Source organism: Coregonus lavaretus, assembly GCF_964263955.1.
Source record: "Coregonus lavaretus genome assembly, chromosome: 35".
Classification (NCBI taxonomy): domain Eukaryota; kingdom Metazoa; phylum Chordata; class Actinopteri; order Salmoniformes; family Salmonidae; genus Coregonus; species Coregonus lavaretus.
The window spans coordinates 8,695,016-8,702,296 of NC_140022.1; positions in this window are offsets into that span (position 1 = coordinate 8,695,016).

Here is a 7,281-nt window from a genome sequence, read left to right on the forward strand (position 1 = left end):
GTTTCGGCCCCCCTCAGGTTCTCTGGCAGGCTATTCCAGAGGCTGGCTGCATAGTAACTAAAAGCTGCCTCTCCGTGCCTCTTGGTCCTAGGCTTTGGGATAGTGTGTGTGTGTGTCATAGACCAGATATGAAAGGTTGCACCTTGCCTCCATGCTACTAAGTGAAGGGCATTACAGCACATTACCATTCCTTACATCAGTAGAGGGTTTGAACAGGCTCCTGCAGTGGAGAGGAAATGGAGTTACTGATAATCTGCTTTTCTAGGAATCAAGGAAGAGGTCACAATGAATCACTTGTCTCCTGACCCCCACCATGTGTATGTCAGGGCAAGGAGGTACAGGAGGGTCAAGATGTTTGTCTGTGTGCCTGTGTGTGTGTGTGTGTGTGTGTGTGTGTGTGTGTGTGTGTGTGTGTGTGTGTGTGTGTGTGTGTGTGTGTGTGTGTGTGTGTGTGTGTGTGTGTGTGTGTGTGTGTGTGTGTGTGTGTGTGTGTGTGCACGTGTCCTGTATGTGCATAAGTGTGTGTGTGTGTGTGACACTAACTGTAGATGTAGAAACCCAGGAGTTGACCCAGGCAGGCTAATGGATTAGTAGCTGCTGGATCTGATGTGTTTACTCACCAGGTGTCCTTCATGTCAAGGCTGCCGCTCGCAGGAAGTGCCTTAGTCAGAGGTGAAGTGATATCCTCTTTGCGCTTGTTTCTGACTGACAGAGTCCTGGCGGTAAGCAGAACACCCACCTGTTGGATCGTGCCACGCCCACTAATGACTCTTAGTTATTTCCTGTTCACCTGTTACGTGTTTATATTCTGCTTCCAAAGACATACAGAATACCTATCTGGAACAACGCTATGAAAATGTAAACTATAAAGATCATGTAACTTAGCGTCTGCTACATTTTTATTTTTTTATTTAACCTTTATTTAACCAGGTAAGCCAGTTGAGAACAAGTTCTCATTTACAACTGCGACCTGGCCAAGATAAAGCAAAGCAGTGCGATAAAAATAACAACACAGAGTTACATATGGGGTAACAAAACATAAAGTCAAAAATACAGCAGAAAATATATATACAGTGTGTGCAAATGTAGCAGGTTATGGAGGTAAGGCAATAAATAGGCTATAGTGCAAAATAATTACAATTAGTATTAACACTGGAATGATAGATGTGCAAGAGATGATGTGCAAATAGAGATACTGGGGTGCAAATGAGCAAAATAAATAACAATATGGGGATGAGGTAGTTGGGTGGGCTAAATTACTAAAATGTCAAACATAATGAAATAATGGGATACTCAGTAACCTTGAGATACTCAGGCTGCTAAACCTGGATACAAGGAGAACTTCCCAGCGTCACATTTTCCACCCTGTGGCATCATCTCATGCCATGTTGAATCATTCCACTGCCAATGGTTCTCCTAATCTTTTTACTGATGGTGTGTGTCTAAGAGGTCAGTGTGTGCATGCATGTGTGTGTATGTGTGTGTATGTGTGTGTATGTGTGTGTATCTGTGTGTATGTGTGTGTCCTAGCGGTCATCCTTCATCATGTCTATTGTCCAGGGAAGGATTAGGTGATTGAATTGGCGTTAGTGGCCATTGTCTGATCGACAGTTCACGTGGAATGGACATGGCATGTCTCTACATGCAGGCAGTACACACGGATAGAACATGGGATGGACATGACATAAACATGGGAAAACACATCGTATAGACAGACATTTGACAAACGTGAGATAGCCAGGATATGGGATTGACATGACATTAAAAGTCAGGCAGCGATGTCAGAGGAAGGCCCTAAAAATTGTCAAAAACTCCAGCCACCCTAGTCATAGACTGTTCTCTCTGCTACCGCATGGCAAGCGGTACCGGAGCGCCAAGTCTAGGTCCAAGAGCTTCTACCCCAAAGCCATAAGACTCCTGAACATCTAATGAAATGGCTACCCAGACTATTTGCAACCCCCCCCCCCCCACACCCTTCTTTTACGCTGCTGCTACTCTCTGTTTATTATCTACAGTGAAGGAAAAAAGTATTTGATCCCCTGCTGATTTTGTATGTTTGCCCACTGACAAAGAAATGATCAGTCTATCATTTTAATGGTAGGTTTATTTGAACAGTGAGAGACAGAATAACAACAAGAAAATCCAGAAAAACGTGTTATAAATTGATGTTATATTAAATGTTATAAATTGATTTGCATTTTAATGAGGGAAATAAGTGTTTGACCCCCTCTCAATCAGAAAGATTTCTGGCTCCCAGGTGTCTTTTATACAGGTAACGAGCTGAGATTAGGAGCACACTCTTAAAGGGAGTGCTCCTAATCTCAGTTTGTTACCTGTATAAAAGACACCTGTCCACAGAAGCAATCAATCAATCAGATTCCAAACTCTCCACCATGGCCAAGACCAAAGAGCTCTCCAAGGATGTCAGGGACAAGATTGTAGACCTACACAAGGCTGGAATGGGCTACAAGACCATCGCCAAGCAGCTTGGTGAGAAGGTGACAACAGTTGGTGCGATTATTCGCAAATGGAAGAAACACTCAGCCCAGAACTACATGGGGGGATCTTGTCAATGATCTCAAGGCAGCTGGGACCATAGTCACCAAGAAAACAATTGGTAGCACACTACGCCGTGAAGGTCTGAAATCCTGCAGCGCCCGCAAGGTCCCCCTGCTCAAGAAAGCATATATACAGGCCCGTCTGAAGTTTGCCAATGAACATCTGAATGATTCAGAGGAGAACTGGGTGAAAGTGTTGTGGCGAGATGAGACCAAAATGGAGCTCTTTGGCATCAACTCAACTCGCCGTGTTTGGAGGAGGAGGAATGCTGCCTATGACCCCAAGAACACCATCCCCACCGTCAAACATGGAGGTGGAAACATTATGCTTTGGGGGTGTTTTTCTGCTAAGGGGACAGGACAACTTCACCGCATCAAAGGGACAATGGACGGGGCCATGTACCATCAAATCTTGGGTGAGAACCTCCTTCCCTCAGCCAGGGCATTGAAAATGGGTCGTGGATGGGTATTCCAGCATGACAATGACCCAAAACACACGGCCAAGGCAACAAAGGAGTGGCTCAAGAAGAAGCACATTAAGGTCCTGGAGTGGCCTAGCCAGTCTCCAGACCTTAATCCCATAGAAAATCTGTGGAGGGAGCTGAAGGTTCGAGTTGCCAAACGTCAGCCTCGAAACCTTAATGACTTGGAGAAGATCTGCAAAGAGGAGTGGGACAAAATCCCTCCTGAGATGCGTGCAAACCTGGTGGCCAACTACAAGAAACGTCTGACCTCTGTGATTGCCAACAAGGGTTTTGCTACCAAGTACTAAGTCATGTTTTGCAGAGGGGTCAAATACTTATTCCCTCATTAAAATGCAAATCAATTTATAACATTTTTGACATGCGTTTTTCTGGATTTTTTTGTTGTTATTCTGTCTCTCACTGTTGAAATAAACATACCATTAAAATTATAGACTGATCATTTCTTTGTCAGTGGGCAAACGTACAAAATCAGCAGGGGATCTAATACTTTTTTCCCTCACTGTATGTATAGTCACTTTAATACCTACCTACATGCACATATTACCTCAATTACCTTGACTAACCGGTGCCCCCGCACATTGACTCGGTACCGGTACCCCCTGTATATAGCCTCGCTATTGTTATTTTACTGCTGCTCTTTAATTATTTGTTACTTTTATTTCTTATTTTTTTAGGTATTCTTTCTTAAAACTACATTGTTGGTTAAGACCTTGTAAGTAAGCATTTCACTGTAAGGTCAACACCTGTTGTATTCGGCGCATGTGACAAATACAATTTGATTTAATTTGATTTGAGCTACATTATGGGACACTCAGATAAGGCTTCACCACCTAAAGCATTTTTTATTGTCATGTGACCCTCTAGATGAGCAAAACAATGTCTCTGACTCAGGAAAATGTCCTGGTTCTAAACCACTGTCTGTAAAGGAAACACTAGGCAGTCATCAAGGTCCTTGGAGAGTATGTGTTAACAGATACCTAGGAACTTTTAAAGCTGCACCATCGAGAGCATCCTGACTGGTTGTATCACCGTCTGGTATGGCAACTGCACCGCCCTCGACCGGAAGGCCCTATAGAGGGTGGTGCGGATGCCCCTGAGCATCACTGGGGGTGACCTCAGCCATCCAGGACCTACATGGCAAGTTGTGTCTGAGAAAGGCCTGATAAATTGCAGAGACATGGACTGTTCTCCACGCTCCAGTCCGGCAGGCAGTACCAGTGCATCAAGGCTCAGACAAACTCCTAAACAGCTTCTTTCCCCTGGCCATAAATGTCTAACAACTACTGATGCTCCCCCTCACACTCAAATGATTATTGATTTTATTTATTTATTTATTACTACCAGTACTTTTTATTTATTTAACTAGGCAAGTCAGTTAAGAACAAATTCTTATTTACAATGACGGCCTACCCCGGCCAAACCCAAACGACGCTTGGCCAATTGTGCGCCGCCCTATGGGACCCCCAATCACGGCCTGTAGTGACGCCTCAAGCACTGAGATGCAGTGCCTTAGACCGCTGCGCCACTCGGGAGCCCCGAGTACACTGCTATTAATTGATTATTGATTGCCATTACCATTACCATTTATTTATTTATCCTGCTACTGGTCAATATTACTCCTGTTCATTTGTATATATTACCACTAGTATATTACCATCAGTATCCCTGCACATTGTAAATGTGGTACTGGCACTGACCCTGTATATAGCTTCCTCTCTGTGGTACTGGCACTGACCCTGTACCTGTATATAGCTTCCTCTCTGTGGTACTGAACACTGACCCTGTATATAGCTTCCTCTCTGTGGTACTGGTACTGACCCTGTATATAGCTTCCTCTCTGTGGTACTGGCACTGACCCTGTATATAGCTTCCTCTCTGTGGTACTGAACACTGACCCTGTATATAGCTTCCTCTCTGTGGTACTGGTACTGACCCTGTATATAGCTTCCTCTCTGTGGTACTGGCACTGACCCTGTATTTAGCTTCCTCTCTGTGGTACTGGCACTGACCCTGTATATAGCTTCCTCTCTGTGGTACTGGTACTGACCCTGTATATAGCTTCCTCTCTGTGGTACTGGCAGTGACCCTGTATATAGCTTCCTCTCTGTGGTACTGGTACTGACCCTGTATATAGCTTCCTCTCTGTGGTACTGGCACTGACCCTGTATATAGCTTCCTCTCTGTGGTACTGGCAGTGACCCTGTATATAGCTTCCTCTCTGTGGTACTGGTACTGACCCTGTATATAGCTTCCTCTCTGTGGTACTGAACACTGACCCTGTATATAGCTTCCTCTCTGTGGTACTGGCAGTGACCCTGTATATAGCTTCCTCTCTGTGGTACTGACACTGACCCTGTATATAGCTTCCTCTCTGTGGTACTGGCACTGACCCTGTATATAGCTTCCTCTCTGTGGTACTGGCACTGACCCTGTATATAGCTTCCTCTCTGTGGTACTGGCACTGACCCTGTATATAGCTTCCTCTCTGTGGTACTGGTACTGACCCTGTATATAGCTTCCTCTCTGTGGTACTGAACACTGACCCTGTATATAGCTTCCTCTCTGTGGTACTGGTACTGACCCTGTATATAGCTTCCTCTCTGTGGTACTGGCACTGACCCTGTATATAGCTTCCTCTCTGTGGTACTGACACTGACCCTGTATATAGCTTCCTCTCTGTGGTACTGACACTGACCCTGTATATAGCTTCCTCTCTGTGGTACTGGCACTGACCCTGTATATACAGTAACTTCTTCTCTTATTTCTTATTTTTAATTAGTCTTATTACTATATTGATATTGAATACTACAATGTTGGGTAGCAAGTGTACCTGTGCATGTGACAAACTAACAAAAATGTATTTGCAAATACTGTAACTAATGGAACATTCTGAACCATATAAATGTCTCAATGTAATTAAATAAATGTAGAGATTGGAGTAAGATGGAAGTTCAAAAAGCAATGCTCTGGTTAATTAACTGAGTCTCTGCTCTGTGCTGAGTCCTGATTTGAGCTCTATGGATACTCTATACCAGTCAGACTAGAGCCAGTGTATCAATGCAGTTTCCTCCTGAATGAAAACATGCTGCTTCCTGTTCAGTATGGTCTTTATAGTAGTACCCTGTAGTACAGTAACTCAGTTCTCTGGGAAACTCATACTTAGCGTGCTAGCAGCCAGCAGCCAATCCCTTTAAGTCCTGACATGACTGCTGGGAGAAGCACATGTGGGCCCTGAATAGACCAACAGGGATAAATAATCACTAAGCTTTGGCAACAACACACAACAAAGGAACATCCTTCACCAATGGTAGGGGAAGGGGGAGCAATTAAAAAGCCCCCACCAGTGGATGTAGACCTGTTGTTTTTTCCAGTGTAGGGTTAAAGATTCCTGTAGAGATCCAACTGAGGAGCCCAATAAGGATCAGTGTTTGGTTGCTTTTCTTGATTGGCAGTCTTGATTTAGCATGCAAAGTGTTCCAATGTGTTGTTTGATTGTTTTCTCTGTAGTGGATGTCACTTTAATCCTCCACAAACCATTCATAAGGCCTATATACCATTCATGTGGTCCTCTGTAGCTCAGCTGGTAGAGCATGGCGCTTGTAATGCCAGGGTAGTGGGTTCGATCCCCGGGACCACCCATACACAAAATGAATGCACGCGTGACTGTAAGTTGCTTTGGATAAAAGCGTCTGCTAAATGGCTTATTACTATATACATGCTTGATTTTCATATTAACATACTTCACTGTTAATTAGTCTGTGTTGTCATTCAGGGCTTTGACAACTGTTATTTTGAGGCGGGGTCAACTTTTTAAATAATTATTGAAATTAACTGACTTAAGCAGTCGTAAGTCCTTCGTCTTTCTGAATAAAGGAAGTTCCTAGTCAGTCAGTGGTAACAAGCCATAATGGGTTATTATTGGGAGTGAGTGTCAGGGACCGGTACTGACCTAAAACCTGGTAATCACATGGGGATGTTGTGTGTGCCTGAGACTCTAGGAAGCATTACTTTCAAGGGCTTAATCTCCTGAAGGAGGTTTACAGAGACTTACCCTGTCCATTTCCACCTCCTCTCTGACCAACCGTTTAGATCAGCTAGTGTGTGGCTGACTGACTCTCTGGCTGGACGCACCGATAGCTAGTCCTGCTGCAACGTCAGCTATCCTTTAGTTTCTGCAATGGCCAGGATCGTTCCTTAGTGATTTCACCACATGAATTACAGCAGGGATCCACCTAAAG